General features: G+C 41.4%; 1 long non-coding RNA gene across 1 annotated transcript in view; it reads left to right on the top strand.

Moving 5' to 3' along the window:
* LOC309397330 overlaps window positions 1-25,033 on the top strand; it is a 318,671-nt gene that overhangs the window by 62,790 nt on the left and 230,848 nt on the right. Inside the window, exon 2 of the long non-coding RNA XR_014176233.1 lies at window positions 17,987-18,080. This is a non-coding gene — a long non-coding RNA (uncharacterized lncRNA). The remainder of the gene's footprint in view (window positions 1-17,986; window positions 18,081-25,033) is intronic.

The following is a 25,033-nucleotide window of genomic DNA, read 5'->3' on the forward strand; positions in this document are numbered from 1 at the left end:
ATTCTCTGTCATCACCTTCTTCTTTTGCCCTCCATTGTTGCCAGCATTAGGCTCTTCTCCAGTGAGTCCTTCCTTCTCATTAGTATTTGAGTTTCCTCTTCAGGATCTGACCTTCTAAAGAGCAGTCAGGGTTGATCTCCTCCGGGGACTGACCAGTTTGATTGCCTTGCAGTCCAAGGGACTTGCAGGATTTTAAGAAAAAAGAAATTAAGCAGACTGAAATTCAGAGGTGTTATCTGTGCTGGGGTAGATCCGTTTCTGATGACGCTTGCAAATCAGCTTCTATACAAGCACCCTTGCTGACATTCTTTTATGTCTCAGCCACCGGTCACCCTAGCTGAAATCGCTCTTCTCCCTTGCTTGTTCATCTTCTCCCTGTCATTTGGCTGTGCAGCCCCCTAACCTTCTCCCCTCCCCTCCCCTTGATCCTATAAATATAACTCGTGGCCTAGATTCCTTCTGTCATGGTGTCAGCTCAAGCTCTTGGTGCATCAGTCACTGCTGCCTGACTCATTCATCACTGTGGATGAGAAATAGGGTACCATTCCAGGTGTACACAAAGCCTTGATGCAGCTGCTGCTGAAGAATAGTTGAAAGTAATGATTCTAGAATCTAGATCATTGACCTGAGCTTTGTCCTGGATTTTACAGATTCAATACCAATGTCCTATGACTGAAGAATGGGATGCTTCTTACAATGGTCAGGAAGTAATGGTTATTTCGGGACTCAAGAGATGTCTGCTTATAAGTTAATTGGAAACTCCAGTGAGAAAACATTCTCTTCATTTCTCATCAAAAGTTTGTGTTCACTGGGCTTCTGGTACGAGTCATAGCTGACTGAAGAAGTTTCCAGGAATCAACAGAGAGGACAACCACTGTGAAGAATGAAAGATTGAGAACTCCACTCCTCTGCTCGCAATAGAATCCCTTATGCCACCAGGCTTGAAATTTTGGGCTTGGACAACCTAGAAATATACCGACTAAGGTCTGACTTAAGCGTATTACACAAAATTATCTGCTACAATGTCCTACCTGTCAATGACTTCTTCAGCTTCAGCCGCAATAATACACGGGCAAACAATAGATACAAACTCAAGGTAAACCACTCCAAACTCAATTGCAGGAAATACGACTTCAGCAACAGAGTTGTCAATGCCTAGAATGCACTACCTGACTCTGTTGCTACATCCTCAAACCCCTATAACTTTAACCTTAAACTGTCTAGCGTGTCCCTCACCCCATTCCTAAGAGGTCTGTAAGGGGGCATGCATCCCAACTGCCAAACATTCTGATCAACAAACTCAACATCTTAGCCACTGAGCCACCACGTCCCTACAGTGATGCTGCTGTAGGAGTGGTTTAAAGGACAAGGATATGCAGAGAAAAAGAAAAAAAATACACTTGAAATATTGGATCTATTTGATAATTCTGCTAACTCCAAAGGATCCTTGTGCTGAACTAGAATTGAAGAAAATGATGATTTTTTGGATTGGATGCAGATAAAAGTTCTTTTAGCTGCAACGCCAAAAGAAGCTGAAAAACAGGGATGAAATTCTGCAGGTTCTGACAGGTTCTGGAGAACTGGTAGCAGAAATCTTGAGTAATTCAGAGAACCGGCAAAAACCACCTCTGGCTGGCCCCACCCCTATCTATTCTCTGCCATCCGAGTTCCAGCTGATCAGGAAGGAATAGGGATTTTGCAGTAACCTTCCCCTGGAGTGGGGAGGGAATGGAGATTTTGCAGTATCCTTCCTTTGCCTCGCCCACACCAAGCCACAACCACAGCACCGGTAGTAAAAAAAAAATTGAATTTCACCACTGGTGAAAACTATTATGAATGTAGTTTATCCTCCGTGCGATGAAGTTTGGAAGCCACTTCTTTATGATGGTCTTTGCTGCCTTTTTCTTTCCCCTTCTACTTTTCTTTTCTTGCATTTTTTCCCTTCTTTTGCACCTCCTGAAGTTATTCCCCCCCCCTAATTTAGTTTGTATTAGTTTTTACTATGTTTATTAAAAACTTCAATAAAATTATTAACGGAAAGGGTCTGCATTAAGTAATGCTTATTGGATGTTGAAATATGGCAGGAAGCCGGTGTAAATGCATGTGCAAAGCCCTTGAATATCAGACAAATTCATTATGATGAGTGCTATTACAGTGAATACCAAATGAGTTCATAATGACGGGACAATGAAAGTGTTACCGATAGATTTTATTTCTGTAACAAATCCTCCATATAAGGGTCCCTTCTGGTAGCATTAATTCTAATAGAAAAGCTGCATCTGTACATTAGCATTGTCCGGTAAATTATGGCTTTGAAGAGCTTGAACAATACAGTTTTGCTATCTAGTCCATCTTTTTCTTTTTTTTTACAAAAAAAAAAAGGAAAGGAAAATGTAAGCAGAGTGTGTCCTTAAAAGTGCTGCGACTAGTTTAAAAGGGGCAGCACTTTATTTTTTTAAGTGTCCAATTGTTAGGGATCCGTTTAATATTCATTGCAATAATACTAATACAATAGAACGGAATGAATACGGAATTCATTTGTATTCCTGCGGAGCCAATAGGTTCTTCAAAGAGATGGCCACTCTAATTCAGCGTTAGTTTTAGCCTCAGTTAATGGGTACTTAGAAGAAAGTGCAGATGACTTCGTCTCAACCCTTAGACGTTTAGACTTTATAAAAGAAGTTTTCAGAAAAGCAGTTGCTGAATCAGAGTATTGGTTTGAAGAGCTTTGGTTTAAGTCAGTTAGAAGAAGCCCCGGGAAAGAAATTGCCAAAAAATAAAAAATAAAGTTTGATTTGGGGGTGCTTTGTATCAAACCTTATCCCCCTCTCCACACTTGTGTTACAATTTGTGGAATTTCCTACAATCAGTTCATACTTTGGGGCAGTGGTAGGATTCAAAGTTTTTTACTACTGGTTCTGTGGGTGTGGCTTGGTGGGAGTGGCAGGAGTGGAGAGGGAATCCCCATTCCCTCTCCACTCCAGGGGAAGGATACTGCAAAATCCCCATTCCCTCCCCACCCCACTAACCTGCTTTCCAGCTCTGTTCTCCTGTGCAGGGCAACAGAAGAAGATCAGCTGGGAGGCAGCAGGGGCGTGACCAGCCTATTCGCCGATTCTACGAACTACTCAAAATTTCCGCTACCGGTTCTTCAGAACCTGTCAGACAGAACAGGCTGAATACGACCTCTGCTTTGGGATTAGCAGAGTATGCCAAGACCTACTGGATCTAACAAAGCATTTTAGGAATTTTGAAATCTTGCAGAGGAGCCCAACGTTTCTGTTAAACATGTTCAGTGAGTTTTGCGCTATTTTAATACCTTTCTTGCCGCGGTGATTGAGTGAATCATTGGAGCTGTCAAGTTAGTGACCTGGTTGTTAAGCGAATCTGGGGCTTCCCCGTTGACTTGTTAAGAAAGTCACAAGGTCACATGACCCCGGGACACTGCAACCATCATAAATAGGTGTCAATTGCCAAGCATTTGAATTTTGATCATGTGACCATGAGGATGTTGTAACGGTCGTAAGATTGAAAACTGGTCATCAGTCACTTTTTTCTGTGCCATTGTAACGTCATTGAGTGAAGGGTCACTCAATGCATCATTGTAAGTTGAGAACTACCTAGATACATTGCCTTTATGAATTGCATTTTTTTCCCTGGCTTCCTCTGACTCAGTGATGGTGAATCTTTTCGGCACCGAGCACCAAAAAGGAAGCACTTTGTGCATGGGCGCACGCTCGTCTGGGCCGCTACCAAGAAGAGAATGTGTTTGCTGGAAATTGAACTTCCAGTTTCCGATGCACACATGCACACCAGCCAGCCAGTGTTCTGGTTACTGCCACTCATGCGCATGCGCCAATGACCTTGCCGGTGCGCATGGTCATGCCGGAAAATGGAAGACCATCTCTTCTGGTTTCTGGCACTGGTTTCAGGCTAGCTGATCAGCATGTGTGCATGCATGCCCGAAACCTGGAAGAGGAATGGGGGACACTGCATGTGCCAGGGAACATGGCTCCATGTGCCACTTTGGGCACGCGTGTGCCATAGGTTCGCCATCATGGCTCTAACTCCTGGAGCTTTTGATATAAAGTTGCATGTAGGGCTACAGCTAGACCTGACCATTAGAGATCTAATTGATGATGGGAAAACTGTGAACAGGTGATCAGCGCACCTGAACAAGCTGCTAACTTTTGACAGCCAACCTGATTTCCCTTTTTATGCCTCTTTGGCTCAATCACTTGCAATAGGCCTATCCCTGCTCCAAAAAGGTATCCCCATCACTCACACAGAAGTGTTTCAATCTGTCAGTTGCTTGCCCCCGTAGTCAAATAGTCTTCCTTCTCTGCACTCCCAGGAAATTAATCTCGTTTCTTTCCACATATGGAAAGCATTTGCCTCTTCATCTTTAAACTGAGCATAGACTGGACCACCTGACTTCTTAGCCACCAAAGTCCACATCTGGCTTTCCGACGTGATGGAAATAAATGGAAGAAAATGCTTTTTCCTTCAAAGACTAATTGTAGGGACTAAGTATGGCAAATCTAAAGAAAAGAAGGACTAGGAGTGATAGCAGCATTCCAGTATTTGAGAGGTTGCCACAAAGAAGATGGGCCCAACTTATTTTCCAAAAGGACCACAAGGCAAGGCAAGAAACAATGGATGGAAACTTAAGGAGAGAAGCAACCTGGAATTAAGGAGAAACTTCCTAACAGTGAGTACAATTAACCAGTGGAACAGATTGCCTTCAGAAGTTGTGGGTTCTCCATCACTGGAGGCTTTTAAGTAAAGATTGGACAGCCACTTGTCTCAAATTGTATAGGGTCTCCTGCTTGTATGGGGTTGGGCTAGAAGACCTCCAAGGTCCCTTCCTGTTCTATTATGATTGATTGATTGATTGACTTGGATTTTCAACTATTCCTTTCCCCCATGCCCAATTTTATTCCTTCATGTTGGAATTTGGTAAAGTCTATCCTGACATAGAGATTCACCAAATCATGTCCGCATTTCCAAAATATGAGAGCATTTCAGGACATTAACTCATTAACCGGACTGGAATGAGCAGGAAAAGAAAGAAAGACGCTTTAGGAAGAATCCAATGTACTCTTAGCAATCATTAAGATGTGTTTACATGCCCCTTCTTACTACATGAAAAGAGGGGTAAGAAACTGGTGGGGAAAAGGGAGGATGGAAACACATCTTAAAACCGAAATTCCAAAACTGGCCAATTCCCACGTTTCCAGTTACTGTCCCATCAAGAATTAATGCAATCTCATGCACACACCATTACTGAAAAATTCCCCGCTCTTTTTTGCCAAGTGTTCCTATATAACAATTTTATCACGAGGCTGACAGCCGCCATAAAAATTCCAGCCATTCTATATCAACAGCCCTCTTTGTACTAAGTTATTAAACATTAAATTTTTATTCGTCATTTGTATTCTGTTATGCAAAATAAGCTCCTTGATAAGATGTGTCTTCTTAATTGGGCCCTTGATGTTTCTTGGATCGGAGTTGTCAGATTAACTGGAGGAAGAGCCTTCGCGGCGAAGCCAGCATTGCACCAGGAGACCAATAGCTTTGCAACAGCGATATTAAGTTAGAGGGGCGAAATGGAGGGCATTGCTAGGCTCAGGTGAGACACTACATCTGTGCATGTCTTCTGCTGAAGCACTTTTCTCATAGCATCAGCAAGGCTGATGGAAATAGATTTGTTTGTTGTTTACAGCGTACAGCTGTGGCTGCGGCTGCATGGGAGTTGTATAAGATGGAAGCAAATTTGTACTGAGACTAAAATACTCCGCTTTCTCTCCAGTCAGCAGTCTCCGGAATCTTATTGTCGAAAACTTTATCCAGTCGGAACACTCCCGGGGGCCGTGTTTATCTGCAGCTGCCCCGTTCCCATCTCTCGCCGCCTGTCCCAACTTCCCGACGTATTGGTTGCCTAAAGGAGGACTGTTGGCAGGAGGCATGTAAAGCCACACACTCAGAAAAAGAAAAGGAAAAAAGAACAGGGGGGTGGGAATGTTTCCACTGGTCTTCGTCGTTGCAAAAAGAGCCACATCTTTTCATCGCAGGTTTGGCTTGCAGCTTCTGCAATTATCTTCTCTCCCACCCGCCTATTCTTCTTTTTTTTTGACTATCAATTTGAGAGTCCTCCTGGTCTGCACTTTTTTGAAAAAAAAAAACATTTTATTTAGTTTGTCAAACATGTACAAGACAACAGGTATAAGTATAAACATGGACATGAACCAGGAAATGATTATGAATAAATGGGGACAGTGGGACAGGGACGGTAGGCACACTGGTGCGCTTATGCACGCCCCCTTTATGGACCTCTTAGAAATGGGGTGAGGTCCATGGTAGACAGTTTGAGACTGAAGCTGTGAGGGTTTGAGGATGTAACAACGGAGTCAGGTAGAGCATTACAAGTGTTGACCACTCTGTTGCTGAAGTCGTATTTTCTGCAATTGAGTTTGGAGCAGTTTACTTTGAGTTTGTATCTATTGTTTCCCCAAGTATTATTGAGGTTAAAGCTGAAGTAGTCATTGACAGGTAGGATGTTGTAGTGGACAATTTTGCTTAGGTCAGACCATAGCACACAAACACACAGGGATGCATCCATTGGCCATAATGCTGTTTGATTGATTGATTGATCACCCATCTCATGGTTCAGGCAACTCTGGGTAGCTAGATTATAAACATGGACCAGAGTTGTCTTTTGACTTAGATCAATTTGAGGCCTGCAGGAGTGGGGCCTATGTCTCACTTGAGGAAGGATAATTCTGCTGGGGACGTGCAGAAGGTATTTCTATATTGTGAGTTTTCCTACTGATGGAGAAATGTGAAGCGTTTCTTCTTCCAGAATCATGAAAAATAAATGAATCCTCCCCCTCCTCCTCTTCCATCTTCTTCATCTTCTTCTCTTCTTCCTCCTCTTCCTCTCTTTCATCTCCATCTCCATCTCTCATATGACCAGGTGGGCATGAGGGTCATATGACCAGGTGGGTGTGGCTTGATGGTCATATATGGCCAGGTGGGCATGGCTTGAGGGTCATATGAGCGGGTGGGCATGGCTTGGTGGGCATGTGACCAGGTGGGCATGGCTTGAGGGTCATATGAGTGGGTGGGCGTGGCTTGATGGTCATATATGGCCAGGTGGGCATGGCTTGAGGGTCATATGACCAGGTAGGCATGGCTTGGAGGTCATATGACTGGGTGGGCGTGGCTGCACAACTGACTCACACACAATGTATAAGTAGCTGAACGTCACACAAAATGCCCCCCCGCAACAAGCAGGAACCTCACAGAGTCAACAGAAAGCTCAAAAAATAACTATCACACTTTACACAAAAGGAACACAAAAGCTGCACAACTGACTCACACACACAATGTAAAAGCAGCTGGACTTCACACAAAATGGCCCCTGCAGCAAGCAAGAACCTCACAGGCACAGTTGATTGTCACACAGCTGATCGTTGAACTTTTTTTAAAAAAAAACTTTTTAAAGCATTTTTTTTTTAGTACCGGTTCAGACAAACTGGCCCGAACCGGTAGCATTTCACCCCTGACCTAAGTTGAACATTAGTTATGTGCCTTATAAAAGCTTCCTTAAAACGTGCTGCTAAATGACTATTTTTTCTTCTTCTCCAAGTCCATTCGCATACCGTTCTTTTGCAAATTTGGAAACAGATGCAGCCTGAATTCTCCGCTTCTTTTCGAAATCTGGTCGTGTTGTGATGCTTGCAAGATGTAGCGGTATCAGGTGGCGCCGAGAAGCCTGAAGTGAAAACTTTTGGGATCGTGACTTTCTTTGCAGACACCTGCTGTGGCATTTCGGTGCCTATCATTCTCTCATTAACAGCAGATGCCATCACGATCATATGAACACTGTCAATCATATTTCTTTTTTCTTTTTCTTTCTTTTAAAGAGCTCCTTCACAGAACAATCCACATTTTAAAAAGGAATTTGCTTGATGGCAGTGCATTAGAATGTTTATGGCATTCAGAGCAGGTGTAGCAAAATTCAAAGATTTTTGAATTCGGAATCCATGAATTCCTGGTTCGTTGGTTTATTTGTTTGTTTATTTATATCCCACCTTTATTATTTTTTATAAAGAATTCAAGGTGGCAAACTACTGTTCCCTCCTCTGTTCCCCAGAGCGATAACACTGGTGGATTGGACTGAGAAAGGGAGATTGACCCAAAGTCATCCACCTACTTTCCTGGGTAAGGCGAGATTAGAATTCACTCTCACAATCTCCTAATGACTGGCCCAAAGTCACCCAACTGCTTTCATGGCTAAGGCAGAACTAGAACTCACTGTCTCCTGGTGATTGGCCCAAAGCCACCCAACCTGTACATGCATGTACGCACTGGGAAGCTGAGCTTCTGATTTCCCGTGTGTGCATGTGCGCCAGTCTTCCGATTTCTGGCACACATGTGCACACAAAGACCAGCTGGCTGGCACACGCATGTGCACCAGGGAGCTGCCCTTCCAGTTTCCGGCACTGCCCTGCGCATGAAGGTCAGCTGGCTGGTGCGCCGGTACCCGGAAGAGCAACGGGCAATGGCTGGTGTGTCCGGAGGGATGGCTCTGCATGCCACTTCCATCATGTGTGCCATAGATTCACCATCACAAGCCTACCTAAAAATGTCTGCCCTCCCTGGTAATCTCTTTAATAAGGAGAGAATATGTGTTGTCCTTCCCCAGCAAATCTTATTTTAAATGCACATGCGCGCGTGCGCACACACACTTATAGCAAAGTGGAAAATCTTAGAAAAAGTCTGTTTCTGTTTCTACAGCACATCTCGAAATAACTGTGGCGACATGCTCTATCATTCTTATGCAGGCCAGTCTATATCTATTATGGAAGCTCATTCAAACTTGGAGTTTTCTGGTTGGTAACTGGATCTTGTGGCCGCAGGGTTAACTTTGCAAGCAACGTTTCTGTCTCGGGTTATGGATGACTAGAAATATATGAATATATGAATCAAACTACTTGATCATCTTCTTTGTCCTTGAATCTGAGAGACACGTAGCGTAACAGCTTATAATAGAAAAATACTCCATGCCCCCCCCCAAAAACACCATACCATAATAGAATTGAGAAACCCACCCAGGTCTGTAGCAAGCATGTCAGACGTTAGATGTTAATTTTATGCATAAGTGGCAAGTATGTCCATTTGTCAATGCATTTTGGAAGCATGCATCTAAGATTATTTATGTAATAAGGGGAAAGATGCTAAGGTTTGATCTTTTCCCCAAAGGCGGTTTTTCAAAAGGCAACTGGGCTTTGTTTTTCCTTGAAGAGGTTTCACTTCTCATCCAAGAAGCTTCTTCCGTTCTGACTGACAGTTCAGTTAGAACTGATGAAGCTTCTTCAATAAGAAGAGAAATCTCTTCAAGGAAAAACAAAGCCCAGTTGCCGTTTGAAAAAGCATCTTTGGGACAACCATGACCTGGGTGATTGAGAAGCTCCATGGACTTTTGATCCTTTTATGATCCTGGGGAATGGTTTGAAAAGCAGTGCTACATGACAAAGTGCATCTCAGCAAGTACCTTTCCGCTGTATGACCGAAAAGCAGAGGAAAAATTTAAAAAGTTAATTGCATGATGGTTAAAGATGGTGGTGGCGCAGTGGTTAGAATGCAGTATCGCAGGCTAATTCTGCCGACTGCCAGCAGTTTGATTGTCACCAGCTCAAGCTTGACTCAGCCTTCCATCCTTCCAAGCAAGGTCTGTAGAATTGGATTGTTGGAGGTAATATGCAGACTCTGTAAACCACTTAGAAAAGGCTATAAAGCACTCTGAAGCTGTATATAAGTCTAAATGCTATTGCTATGGTTAAAGGCTGAGATTCAAAACAGCATTGGAAGTAATAGAAATGGAGAGGATGGATTAATAGGTGCAATTTTTTGAAGCTGTCAGCCAATACTTTTGGACATGGTGAAGGATTTTTTTTTTAAAAAAAAATGTTTGGGCCTCGGATTGCATTGAAGCAAATCCTACTAACAGGAGGATTCTCCTTGTATCATCGTGATCTGGCATGGCAAAAGTTACAACCGATGTCCATTCCTTGGTACCTTCACGCCTTGTCTCTGTGACTAATCTTCCTCCTGCAGTTTCATCATCTAATTATATCATTCCTCACTCATCATTCGAATTGGCCGTCCTTCTGGATAATTTATAATATTGGGCAGATTAAATCCATGAACCCGGGGAAAGGCAACATTTTTAAGGCAATAGATCCATTTGAAAGTTGAGGACATATTCTTGGTGCTGTCACCAAATGACAGCTATGATGGATGTGGCTCGGCCCAACACATCCATTTATTTATTTTCTGGATGGAAAAATAACTAGTGCAGATATTGCAAGAAATAATAGCCGTTGTAAATGGCATGCCCAGAGTGGTTTGTATATCCAGAGGATGTGGAGTTGGTGATGACGATGATACAAAGAAATACTCTTACTGAATTGGCATCACTTTTTGAAGCAAGGTAAATTGCTGTTCGAAAGAAATTGGAGAAAGTAGTCTATTTCTATTCTAAAGTAGTCTATATGTCTCCTTTTGAGAATGATTTCTTGCTTTGCAAAGGGTCAGGAAAAAATTGCAATATGACAGAGGTGTCAGGCAGGAAGAGTCAGGACCACATGATAAATTCCAGCTACGTTGATGAATTGCTCATGTCCATACACAAGAATTGAGTCAACTAATGGTTAACACTAAATTAGTTCCAGATAAGAGTAACAGCGTTCCGTGTGTCTTTGGTGTTTAGTCATGCCGGCCACATGACCACGGAGAACGTCTTCAGGTAGTGCTGGCTCTTCAGCTTTGAAACGGAGATGAGCACCGCCCCCTAGAGTCAGGAATGATTAGCACATATGCGTAAGGAGAACCTTTACCTTTACCTAAGAGTAACAGAATTCAAGAGGGTTAAACTTAGATCCTTTATAAGATCATCATGGCTCTGCCATCCTTCTGCTACAGGTGTTGTCAATCTTTTGGTGTTGAAGACTGCACTTAGGAGTTCATAGTGGGGGGAAGTTACATTCATGAGTGGGATAGGTTTGGGGAACTAATGTAAGAGATTACCTAAGGGAGGATTCAAGTATATCACCAATTGGAGTTCCTCTATGCCCACAAGAGATCTAAAACCAGCCACCTTGGATTCCGTTGATCTACCACCAATTTGCTTTGAACTTTAATCATTCAGATTCTTGTAGAGAGATAGCATGGAATATACTCATTTGAACAACCCTCGTTCCTGATTTCTTAGAATGTTTTTATTGGCCAAGTGTGATTGGACACACAAGGAATTTGTCTTTGGTGCAGATGCTCTCAGTGTATATAAAAAGACAAGATACATTGGTCAAGAATGATAAGGTACAACACTTAATGATAGTCACAGGGTACAAATAAGCGATCAGGAAACAATAGCAATATAAATTGTAAGGATACAAGCAACAGAATTACAATCCAGCAGTCATAATAAGTGAGAGGAGATGGGTGACAGGAATGATGAGAAGACTGATAGTAATAGTAATGCAGCCTTAGTGAATAGCTTGACAGTGGTGAAGGAACTATTAGTTTAGCAGAGTGATGGTGTTTGGGAAAAAACTGTTCTTATGTCTAGTTGTTTTGGTGAGCCGTGCTCTATAGCATCTTGTTCTTGTGCTTGACATTAATTTTTAAGAGTGATGTAAACCACCTAACCAACTGCCATTGGGACAGTAGAACCTCCATGATCACTCCAACTAACACTGAAAAAGCAAGCCGCTAAAATATAAACCGAGAGCAAACCCCACTCCTTATTAGCACTGATAGTGTTACCTAGTCTGTAAGAAAACAGCTGAGGTCAGAGAGTCCCTCATAAGAACCCCTCATAAGAGTGATATGCCTAATTCTATTTTCCAAAGCACCTGAAGGCCAAACAAGGAACAACGGATGGAAACTGACCAAGGAGAGATTCAACCTAGAAATAAGGAGAAATTGTTGCGACAATGAGAACCGTCAAGCAATGAAACAGAAGTTGCCTTCAGAAGTTGTGGGTGTTTCGTTACTGGAGGCTTTCAAGAAGAGACTGGACTGCCATTTGCCAGAAATGGTTTAGGGTCTCCTCCTTGAGCATGGGTTTTGACTAGATGACCTTCAAGATTCCTCCCAACTCTGTTATTCCGGATTCCTTATTCAGAATTAAAGCCACAAGTCTTCATAGCCATTAATTTTCAACAACCAGAATTAAAGGCTGCTCCAGAGACCTAAAAAGGGAGGCTTGGAGCCACATAAAACTCTGGGGCCAGATGTTACCCTTCTCTGGCATACTGACCCCACATCTGCCAGGAGCAACTGGCTTTTTAAACCAGGTTCCAAGCCATTTTAATCATAATTAAGCCCAACCCCAATTACTCAAGTCATTAATGACTGAAACCCTTTGGAAGGGAAGGGGGCAATTCATCTTAATAGGACAGGTCTGGTAATCCTCCTCAACAACAGGTAATATAACCTAGGCTTTGTTTTATTTCACAGCCCTGTGCACCCAGATTGAGGTTGACACTCGCTGACCATTACAGCTGGTCTATTGTAGACCAGCTGTACATTATCTCTCTTCAGCACATAAATGTTTTGCACCAAACGAACGCACTCTCCCAAACCCTTAAATTGTATTTGGACAAAGAATAATTGAACATCAGAAGGAATAACAAATGCCATGGTCAACTCTGCTTTGTGGGTTTATCGTGTTGTATTAACATGATAGAAATATGAATACTTAAATCTTATCTCAGGTATAGTTTATAACTGCATTAATCATTTACTGTATTATATATTTTTCATGTCACTAAGATGGGGAGGAAAAGATTCAATTTTCCAAGTGCAGTCAGCAAAAGCACTTCAGATAAGCTAAATGCATTGCATTAAACTATTCCAATGTAGTTTTTCCCCCCTCCTCTCTTTCTCTCCGAGAGACTTTGCAATAGAAAAAGGAAGCATATATCAAGTAGGAATAACCTATATATTTAGGGTTTTACCCCCCTCCATTAAAGAGTTTCATGATGTATTTTCCAGGTTCACAAAAATCAGATAAATAAAGTTACCAAGTTTGCTACTAAACAGGTAGGACGATCCAATCAAAAAGACAACTTCTGCCAAGCTCTATTTCTTCCTTATAAACTTTTAAATACTTTCAGAAGGATTGCCAGAAGAAATGGAAAGGCAGATAAAATTTTCCAGACAGTTAGCTGGAGAAGAATGAACATTTGGTAGTTTATTTTTTATTAGTAAGCTATATGGAGAGTTTGGGTGTCACACTGGACTTAAAGTACAATGCACAAAATATGAAAAAAATGTAAGAATATAAGACAGGTATCTTCTGATGCATACTAAAAAGCAGAGACATTGCCCTGCCAACAAAAGTGGGTATAGTCAAGGCTATGGTTTTTCCAGTTGTGATGCATGGATGTGAAAGTTGGACCACAAGAAAGGCTGAGCACCAAAGAATGGAAGCCTTTGAACGATGGTGCTGGAGAAGACTTCTGTGAGTCCCTTGAACTGCAAGGTGATGAAATTGGTCAGTCCTAGAGGAGACCAACCCTGACTGCTCTTTAGAAGGCCAGATCCTGAAGAGGAAACTCAAATACTTTGGCCACCTAATGAGAAGGAAGGACACACTGAAGAAGAGTCCAATTCTGGGAACGATGAAGGGCAAAAGAAGAAGGGGACGGCAGAGAATAAGGTGGCTGGATGGAGTCACCAAAGCAGTTGGGCTGAGCTTAAATGGACTCCAGAGGATGGTAGAGGACAGGAAGGCCTGGAGGAAGGTTGTCCATGGGGTCACAATGGGTTGGACATGAATTCGCAACTAACAACAAAAATTCTTCTGATGGATCAGTCCACAGGCTTGGCTAAGGGTCCAATTCAGGGATGGGTTGCTACCAGCATTATTGTCGGTTCGGCGCACAATTTTTTTTAATGTGCTCTGCGTCCATGTGCATTTGCCCCTAGAAAGGTCTGTGCATGTGCACTACTTTAGAAAAATAAATTAAATTTTTGCAATGAAGATTGTTTTGTCCATGCGCAGAACTGAAAATCAAGATGGCGCTGCCGTCAATAGAACCGGTTCCGGGGCTTGGCAGGCCGAGTTACTACCTACTCAGCCAAATCGTGCCGAACCGGTAGGAGCTCAGCTCTCTGGTCCAACTCTTTTCCAAAGCACCATAAAGCAAGGCGAGAAACAATGGATGGAAACTAACCAAGGAGAGAAGCATGAACTAAGGGGAAATTTCCTAATGATGAGTTTGAAAATTCCTTGTTTACTTCCATGAAATGAAACAACAGTTATTAGGGAAGATAACTTTTTTTCTAGAAGAAAAGAAAAGTGTGGGTGGGGGGGAGTAGGCAGCAGGCTGTAGAGCAGAAAGGTGATGTGCCAGCACACAAATCACCCCACAGCCACAAAAACTGCCAAAAAATAGCAACTCACAGCTGTGCACAGCAGGGTAGAAAACATTAAACACATGTTAAATAACAAATAGGAGACCAAAGTATCACTAAAAGTGGACCCTCCCCTGAATAAATAATGTAAATTGTTCCTTAATGGTGAGATGGGTTGGCCCAGGTCGTATAAAAATGGCTAAATTTACCACCCCTCTTTTCTCCTCTATCTCACCATGCTACTTCTCTGTTTTGGGGGAAATTCCCAGGTGATGCGATGCATCTGTAAATATTTATCTCTTGTCACTTTCTTGACATGCTGTATGTACTGCTTGAAGTGAAAAGAACAAGGTTTTTTTTTAGCGCGGAACAAACACATGAAATCAAGTTTTGGACTTGTGCTGGAGCCCCTCCTCGGGAAACACATCTCTCACCACAATACTCTCACCACATTTTGCTAGAGAGAAGTCCCCTCCCCCCCGAGGATGGGCTCCAGCATAAGTCCAAAAGCTCGGAAGACTAAAACTGTGGTCCAGGTGACTGGCCCAGATTGGATCCTGCACCGTTATTCCGGGACAGCAATATTTGCCTTTCTTCATGAAATAAAATCAAGTTACGCATCTGAATCACTTGGAATTTGGGGTGGTGAAACTACTGTTGAATGCACTTAGGAAAGTTCTCAGTTGTGCCTCAATCTCCACTGAAGATGTTACCTAGCTTGGTAATGAGATGTTCAGAAACCAACTCACAGGCTCGGAGAATGGACTTTCACCCTCCAAGTCCTCAGTTTTCTGGATTGATATATACGGGCTTAATAAAGTCTCTTCCCCCACCTTCCCCTTTCATAGTCATCACCATCACCACCACCACCACCACCACCACCACCACCACCACCATCATCATCATCTTCTTCTTCTTCATCATCATCATCATCATCATCATCATCATCATCATCATCTTTTAGCGACCCCATAATCCCTTGTGGGGTGAAGCCTGGGCAACTGAATGGAGCTAGGAGAGCGTTTTAAGGGCCCGATGCCTTTCCTGTCACCAATGCAGAGTTTTCTTCCGCAGATCTATTCTCAGTGTGCTCAAAGAGAGAAATATCTGCCTCCACCTAGGATTGAACTCACAGCCTCAGAGGCAAGAGCAACACCTCTAGGCCACTGCACCACTCCCCCTTTCCCCAGTGTAATTCCTCCAAACTCTTTTTGAACTACAACTCCCATGTTCTAGGAGGATCTCCTATATTCCAGCGCACCATAAGAAAGAAAGAGAACTTGTGAGAGGCTCCAGAGTTATCTTCTCTAATGCCATCTTTGTAATGGACTAGATTTCAGCCCTCCACATTCTTAGCCAATATGTTTCTTGGCATCTAAAGCAGACAACTCCTACAAATCTCTCTTTCCTTTCCCTGGCAATGGAAATGGCATCATAATAAAGTGCTAATGGCTAATAGCTCACAATCTGCTGCCTTTTCACGAAATTCCAAAATCAGCTCTCCAAGGTGAATCCATTTCTGGATGAAACGGTAGCTATGCTGGCTGTCATTTGATCCTTCCTTCTGCCTTGTTCTACAGTTGCGATGCTTAATGTGTTCTTTAGGGTAAGGCTTGGTTTCTGCCCTTGGCTCCCGTTTCTGGACTCAACTCTAAATCTGGCAAATGCACTAAAAATCAAAGCATATCTGCTTCCTCTTTCCCATTGCCCACTCCCAACCACTCACCTTCAATCCCTTCATTTCAAGGCATTTCAGGAAAGGAATGAAAACTGGAGAACGCATAAAAGCAAGTGAGCATGGAAGAGTCAAGGAAGCTCCTGAGCCAACATGCAATCAATATTTTGGATTAGTTCTATATTTAGATATTTACGAAATGTAGGCACCATTTCAATCCAATTGGAACATAGGTAGTACATATAATAAAACATAAGAGAAATACAGTAATCTTACGTACGCATGTATATGTGTATAAGGTAAAGGTTCCCCTCATAAACACCCATGTGCTAGTTGTTTCCGACTCTAGGAGGCAGTGCTCATCTCCATTTCAAAGCCAAAGAGCCAGCACTGTCCGAATACATCTCTGTGGTCATGTGGCCGGCATGACTCAATGCCGAAGGCGCATGGAACGCTGTTACCTTCCCACCAAAGGTGGTTCCTATTTTTCTACTTGCATTTTTACATGCTTTCGAACTGCTAGGTTGGCAGAAGCTGGGACAAGTAACAGGAGCTCACTTTGTTACGCAACACTAGGGATTCAAACAGCCAGCCTTTCTGATCAACGAGCTCAGTGTTTTAGCCACTGAGCCACCGTGTCCCATAATTGGAGTGTAGATAGTACATATAATAAAACATAACAGCAATACAGTACTCTTACATATGCATGTATATATGTATTTATGTCATTACAACTTTCTAGAACAGGACTGTCCAATCTTGGAAAGTACGAGATTTATGGATTTCAAATCTCAGAATTCATCTTCCAGTATGGCTGCCTGGGGAATTCTGGGAGTTGAAGTCCACAGGTCTTAAATTTGTCAAGATTGAACCCTCCTGTTCTAGAAGATCACAACATCAGCATCATCACCTTGAAGGTATGATGAACCCCTTCTGAGAATAAACACCAACTAGGTCCCCTCCTGTCACAACTAATTTTAGGTAGGGACCCTGAACAGATGTTTTCTGACCATCCAGGTTGAACAGGCAGATGTTATCAGTGAAAGTAACTGATCACTCTTTTTCACACGCATAAACATTCTGCCTTAGCTATGAAGACCATAGTCCCTTATTTGGCTAAAAGCCATACATAAGAGGACTGATAGAGGATGCGAGGCTTTGGAGGAGAAAGTAGATGCATCTGAAGGTAAAATAGAAAGGCAAAATTTAATGACAGAAGAGTGAAAGAAAGGTATGCAGATGAGATGGAAGAGGCAATGAATCTCAAATGTTACCTTGGGCCAAACTATATGTTAGCACTAGGTATTCTTGCAACTTATTTTTGTAGGGATTCAGGGAATGGAGCACTCGTACAGCTTTCCCCACCACATAGTGATATGGTTTCTGGATCTTCTAAAAACCTTATGTTTAATGCTAAAATTAAACAGTGGGGAGTGCTGTGATAGCTCTTATAACATTGTCCATGTTTTGTAATTCAATGACTCTTTGTTTCACATCATTTAAGTTGAGTTTTGGGTTCTTCAAGATCTGTTTGCTTTGCCTGTATTTTTTTTTTTTTGATGGACCTTCTATGGGGGGGGAAAGGGGGTTCACTTTCTCCACAGTAGCATCTAAGAAAAGGGATGTTCTACTACTTTGTGTAAGTGTCCAAACCTTCTTAACAGACACTTTAGAATTTCATCTTCCATTGTAGGTTGCTTGCTACCTGTCAGTCAAATTGTATAATTCTTGAAACAGTTATGCAGGGAGATTTCCAGTATATGCTACAAGCAACGGGTTATGATAAGGTCAAGCTTGTTTAAGTCTGCTTTGAACAGCATTTTTGTTTCAGGTCCATGGAGTAAGGTTGGTTTTCACTGAAATATTTTGTTTCCTACCCAGGAACCCGCTTTATGACCCAAAGACAAAAGATGGCTTGACCAATCCTCTTGTGGACTTCTGCTCCTGGTTTCCACTCTTCCATCAAGGATCCCAGGTATTTAACTTGGTTAACTTTCTCTATATACACTCCGTTGAGATAGACAGCAAGCAGTGAAACGTTACTTGTGAAGCGAGTACTTTTGTTGGCTTTAATTTTCAGATTGTATGAATGGGCAACGTTTCCTATATCGTGCAATGTCTCTGCATGGCTTTTTTTTTTTTTTTTTTGCAAATGTTCTACTACTATCATGGGCGGAAAAGAAACCGGTGGTGTCATAGGCTTCGTCATAGGGTATCTTTCCCTTGTTGTCAAAAAGTTCTCTCATTATAGCCTTGTCTATGATATTGAACAGAGGGGGGTGAAGTTGGGCAGCCTTGCCTAATTCACGTTTGAATTGAGCGTTCTTCTGAACCTTCATTTCCCTGTGCACTTCTGCAAGGCACTGATAAAAGGAGAAGCCTTGAGAGGAATTAAATAGAAAAAAGAATGAGGAAATCCTTTCTCTTATTTAACATGCTTTTGGAAGCTTCTCACTGCTTTTCTTTTTAAGCTCCTCGACTTTGCGTTTGCATGAGCTGTGCTTCTACTGGTGTACCGATAGAGGAGAATATTTTGTAGCTCAGGGTTGAAAAGAGGAGTTCTTGGTGCTCTCTGAGCTTGCTGGTTTTCCTACAGATATTTCATTACCATATGAAGTAACATCATCAGTGCTAGCAGGGAGGGAGGTTGGATCGCAGGTTACATTCTAGAGCAAGGGTGTCAAACTCAAGGCCTGGGGGCCGGATCCGGCTTGCGGGGTGCTTAGATCCGGCCTGTGGTGGCGCCTTGGAAACAGAAAAGGACCAGCCCACAGTGCATCTGCCAATGAAAACGGAGCTCCGGAGGGCGGTGTGCATCCTCGTGAGTTCCATTTTTGCTGATAGCTGGTTGCAGGAGGCCGTCACAGCCAAAAACAGAGCTCAGGAGCCCGTTTTCACTGGCAGAGCACTTGGGCCACCCTCCAACATGAATGATATTGAGCTGGCCACACCCATGCCAGCCACGCCCACCTGAAGTCAAACACAACCCTGATGTGTCTCTCAATGAAACTGAGTTTGATACCCCTGTTCTAGAGGTTTGCTTTGCCACTATTGGTGGGAGTGGCCTTGGTAGTTCTTTGGTTGGGCTGTGTACTTAACAGTAAACATGTTTACTTGTTTTGGCAGTTTCTTAATTGGCTACTGTTTACTTCTTGATTGTTAGTCTGATGTTAATCCCTGCTCATCAGGATAGTGATTGCTGGTAAGGAGGTATTCTGGTCTTTTTCTTCCCCTTTTTGGCTTGTTGCTTATGTCTTTTTAATGGTGTGTAGATGTTGTTTGTATTTATGTGCCTGTGGATGGCTGATTTGTCAGAGTGACATGCTTCCAGGAATTCTCTATCATTTTTGGACTTGACTTGGTCTAGGATGATTGTACTTTCTCTGTTGAAACTATGGTTAGATCTGCCCATGGGTTGGGTAATGAAGGAGTTTTCATCATTACTTTTGACTGTTGGTGTTCGTGGATGTATTGTGGTAGCCTATCTAGTTGTAGTAGTATCTTTTCACGTCAATGAAAACTAATTATAGGTTGTATTTATCTGAAATGCATTCTAGTTTTCTCCAAGAATACATGGCTTGCATATAGACTGGGAGATAGCGAGATAATAAGCAATAGGTTTATCCAATGTTATCATTTCTGCATTGCTATTTTCTTTAACATGCAGAGTATTTGGAATATGAAGAAGCATTCTGGTCACACAACTTTCCATTTTTATTTTTAAAGAGATAAACTTTCTAGAAAAGCTATGCCACTTGTCTTCTTCTTGGTGTTTTTTTTTTAAAGAATACAAATTGGTGAAATCAGTTTGAAAGAGGTGCTTAATATATTGGAAATATTCTAGAATATTTATTCCTCTCATTTCTTTTGAATTGAGGTATCTAATATCTGTAGGTGCATGTGCAAAGCATAATAGAACAAATTTATATCCACCAAGTTATCTGTTTAATACTTTTTATGCATTTTATAGTACTCTCTTAATTGGTTGTCTGGATGGTTGGTAGGTAAATCCTCTTTTTGAATGGAAGCAAATTGGGTGGCATTGGTGGGACATTTCTCATTGAATGAAATACCTACTATTTTTTTTAAAATTATGTATAGTTTTCAGACAGTGTTTATATAGTCATATGCTGTCAGTTGTGATATGAGAAACATGATTGACAGTAACGTAATGTATGAAGTCTACAAAAAATGAGATTTTGGGGAACCTGTAACCATTGAGCGGCCTTCGAAAGGTCTACACATATCCATATTTATATATCTTTTTAGATACATTTAAATCTATACATGAGATCAAAATGTGCTTAATCGGGGTGTTTCAGGAAGTCAAAAATGTCAATATTGGTTCATTTCATCACATGGCCAACCTTTGCTTGACCTAGTTGAAGAATATACTTTCTCCATTTTTTTTTACTGAGACACTTGACCTGCTGATGGTAAATTCAGTGAAGGAAGCACTTCTGCAGTTAGAAATTTATTTTCTTGGAAATAAATATGACACTATCCCCACCGACAATAAAATACGGGGGTTTTAAGATGACTCCTAGCATAGGGCCTCTTCAGAATGGCCCAAAAGGTTAACAAAATGCTAATTGTGATTTTTATGGTGGTGGGCTTTGCTAATTTTTTTTTCTGAGTACATTCTTTATAATCCTTAGATGGTCAAAAAAAACTGTAAAGTCAACATGGAAGAGGTTAATGAAATTACAATTGAAATGGAGCCCTAATGGAAAACAAATTGCCGGCTGAGATTTTTTTTTATTGCAGATATTTATTTAGATAGGATAATATAAAAACGTTCATTTCCCTCTACTTTGATTTTGCAGTAACTTACTATTGGATGCTTTGTTTGGTTTTATTTTTCTTTCTTTCTTTCTTTTTTAGAGAGAGCAAAAGAGAGAGGGAGAGAGAGCGAGAGAGAGCCTTTTTTCTATCTAATATTCCTTTTCTAACTCACCCAATGTGATTCATTTCTCCCTACATGATTCATTTCTTTAAGATCTTGTTTTATTTTTAAGTCATCAATTACTCAAACTTTGTTGGCCTATCTATTCTCTGCCATCTGGACCCCATACCTTATTTTAAAGCATGTTCAAATAATGACAACCTTCTTTTCTCAATTAATTTATGGGCTGCTGGGACCATTTTTCATTTGTTATCATGGACTTCCATTTGATCTTTCATATCTTTTTTCTGCATCTGAAACCAGAGTGTATAAATCTTCCTCCCTAGCATTGTCATGGTGTCCAAGATATATAGGTATAACTCCCTATTAGTTCCACAAAACTGACCTTAATTTCTAAAAATGGTATCAGATGTGAATAAAGTTTGGTAAAATGATTTGTTTTGATTTACTTTAGACCACTTATCTTTGAGTTTTCGCCTTACTTTTCTTTTATTGAATTTAGACAGTATAGTCTTCCCCATCCAGTTGCATGTTTATCCATTACCTTCCTGCCAATGTTGTACCTTAGAGAGATTGTACTGTGAGATTTTTGGTTGCTGAGAATAATAAAATAGTCTGTGGACATTCAAAAGAATTTTTTTCCCCCTCCCAGTGACCTGCGAGAGACTTAATGCTTATTGGATGTGTCTCACCGTCTTACCTTTCAATGCAGTTTCAATTGTTTGGGGCTATTGCAGATAAAGGAGAAAGATTTTTTGCAAATCTCAGTGGAGCCGGTTTTCTTTTTAGAAACTCTTCTGTTGAAAAAGGATAAAAAGCTCCAAGATTAAAAAAGAAAAGAAAGAAAAAAGGATGGAAGAATAAAATGACTTCCAACAAGCTGATTGACTCAGAGAGCAAAATTGTACCTAATTCTTCCCACTCTTTCTTCAAAGACCAGTCCTGTACCCATTAAAACTCCTCACATTGCCGAGATTCCTACGGCATTTAAGATGCCTGGATGCAGGACTGCAGCCTTTTATCTGAAATTATCTGAAATTAAGTACATATCTATGTTTTTTTTTAAAAAGAAAATCGGGGAAGGTATGTGTATGTTTTGGTAGTGTGGTTTATATTAAGTGACTTTGGTCAAAATAAAATACTGAAAAGGGCCAGCTTGGTGTAGTGCAGTGGTGGGCTGCTCCCAATTCAGCCCAGTTCAGTTGAACCAGTAACATTGCTCACACGTGCAAATGTGTGCAGGAGCGCACCCAAACCAGTAGTACATGTTTTTGCAACCCACCACTGGTGTAGTGGTTAAGGCTTCAGAATAAAGACTGGAAGATGTGACTTCTAGTACCACCTTAGGGACAAAGCCAACTTGGTGATCTGGGGCAAGTCACTCCTCTTCAGTCCCAAGAAGCAGGCAAGAGCAAATATTACTGAAATCCTGCCAAGAAAACTGAAGGGACTTGTCCAGGCAAATGCCAGGAGTCATGACTGATTTGAAGACCCCAATTGTGTGCCTGTAGGAAGGGAGGAAAGAAAGAAGAGGGAGGAAGGGAAGGAAGGAAGGAAGGGGGAAGGGAGGAGGGGAAGGAAGATAGAAAAAAAGGGAAGGGGCGGGATAGGGAAAGGAAGACATTTTTTAGGTCCATGCAATTTTCATAAAAATTATATGAGAAGATAACAGCCAATTGCAACCATCAGCTTTGTATATTTTCCTTTCATCTAGCAGTTGATAATGTGATATGGGGAAAAAAAGAAACTAAAGTCCACAAGTCAGCTGTCAACTTTGCAGTTGAGTTGGTCCATATTATTAATAATAAGTATGCAGTAATATGCAAACAACCAAACTGGAAACCATTTCCTTGGTGGCGACTAGTGGTGGGATTCAGCCAGTTCTCACCTATTCGGAAGAACCAGTTAACTCTCTAATCTAAGCAGTTCAGAAGACCGGTTGTTGGAAGAAATCTCCTTTTGTTTCTTTCCACTTTACAGGGCTAACCCTGTAAGGAAGGCAGGAAGGAAACATTCTGGTGTTGTTTCTAGCCTAATCTTTATTGCCCTGCTTACACAAACTGCCTCTCTAATCAACTCTTATTACATTGGAACAGCTAAGGTGAAGTGCCCATCAACCTGAGTGATGTTGAGTTGGCCACGCCCACCCAGTCACATGACCACCAAGCCCCGCCTATGCTGCTGGTCATTAAGGGCAGAGAACCGGTTGTTAAATTATTTGAACCCCACCATTGGTGACACCTCCTTCCAGAAGGATCCAATCACATGCCAAAGATTGTCAACCGAGTTTGGGGCTGCTTGTCATGTGGATCAGCCAAAGGAGCTATGCATCCCTTTGACACCCCAAAACCACTGGAATGGGAAGTGTTGCTGTGTGGTCCCACCATAATCCATTCATCCCAGGACTCAGATTCAGACCACGGAGCCCTAAAACTGGAAAGCCCGATAGAACACCCCATGTTTCATAAGACAAATATTGCTTTACACATTCATATCCCTTGTATTATGTTAACTGTAGGAAGAAATGGCATAGCATTTTACTGACCCCCTGGGATCTATAAAGGCTATTTCTGAGTCTGAATCTTGCTGTTTAATTTAATCATTTATTATATTAATATTCAAATGGGCTGCATCTTATTAGCTGCTGCAAAGATATTGGTATGCCTGAAATAAATATCTAATTATGCTTTTGAAGAGAGGTGCTAAAGATGCATTTTAAGGGGTTCATGTTTTTGTAACCTCCCCAATCCCAAAATAATAAGAGAGATTTTTTAAAAAAAAAATTACAAAAAGAAGAAGAAGGAACAGTTTCTTTATTTTATTTTTTTAAAAAGTAGAGGTACGTGGATCAAATCTATTCTTGGGTCATACAAAACGGTTCGATGGTCCTTTCTTTTCTTATATTCCTGTTTTCCTGAAGGTCCCCTCCCCGCCTCGTCCCTGCCCCTCGCAGGATGACCACTGCTTCCAATGAGTATCACATTAAGAAATATAACAGCTTTAACCAAATGACCATGAAATTAAGTATGTTCGTATTAAAATTAAACAAATGGATTTGCTTTGGAAAATACAGCTTTGAATTAGACACTGTTATGTTTTAAATTCACTGCAGGGGGAAAAAATGGGGAAGGCAAGGCAAAAAAAAAAAGGAAAAGAGAGAAATTGTGATCTGCTCCACAGCAAAGAAGGAGGAGGGGAAAAATCCTATTTAATTGTGGTGCATCAGATTTTCGCCCATTTTGTCTACTTCTGGCAGCTTGCTAAAATAAAACTAGGTTTTTAGCTCTCTGTGAAGTACCACGTTTCCAAAAAGGCAACACAGATGCTTGTCCCTGTCTCTGTCTCTGTCTATCTGTCTCTTCCCCTCCCTCCCTCCCTCCCTCCCTCCCTCCCTCCCTCCCTCCCTCTCTCATTTAAAGTTGTTTTTCCCCACAAGAAATATTTATTTATTTATGTGATTATTTTCTATCTATCTATCTATCTATCTATCTATCTATCTATCTATCTATCTATCTATCTATCATCTATCTATCTATCTATCTATCATCTGTCTGTCTGTGTATCTATTTATCTATCTATCCATCTATTTATCTATCATCTATTATTATTATTATTATTATTATTATTATTATTATTATTATTATTATTATTATTATTATTATTATTATTATTATTATTAAATTTATATTGCCACCTATTTGTCCATGCCGACTCAAAGCAGCTTACAGAATATAAAATCCACATCTAAAAACAGTAAAATTAATAAAAATCAAAATAAACTAATGTAATAAAATCACCCCACACACACACACCTCCTGCCCCAGCAACAGTTGATCAAATGAGCCATTTAATGGGCTCCATCCCGCTCTGGGTTCCCCAGGCCCACTAGCAGAACCAGGTCTTCAATGCCTTCTGGAAGAGTGTCAGAGTGGGGGCCATTCTAATCTCTGGCAGAATGATGTTCCAGAGAGAGGGAGCCACCACTGAGAAGGCCCTTCTTCTGGGTCCCACTAGGTGTATCT

The sequence above is a fragment of the Natrix helvetica genome (genome assembly GCF_964273705.1).
Source record: "Natrix helvetica genome assembly, chromosome: 10".
Lineage (NCBI taxonomy): Eukaryota > Metazoa > Chordata > Lepidosauria > Squamata > Natricidae > Natrix > Natrix helvetica.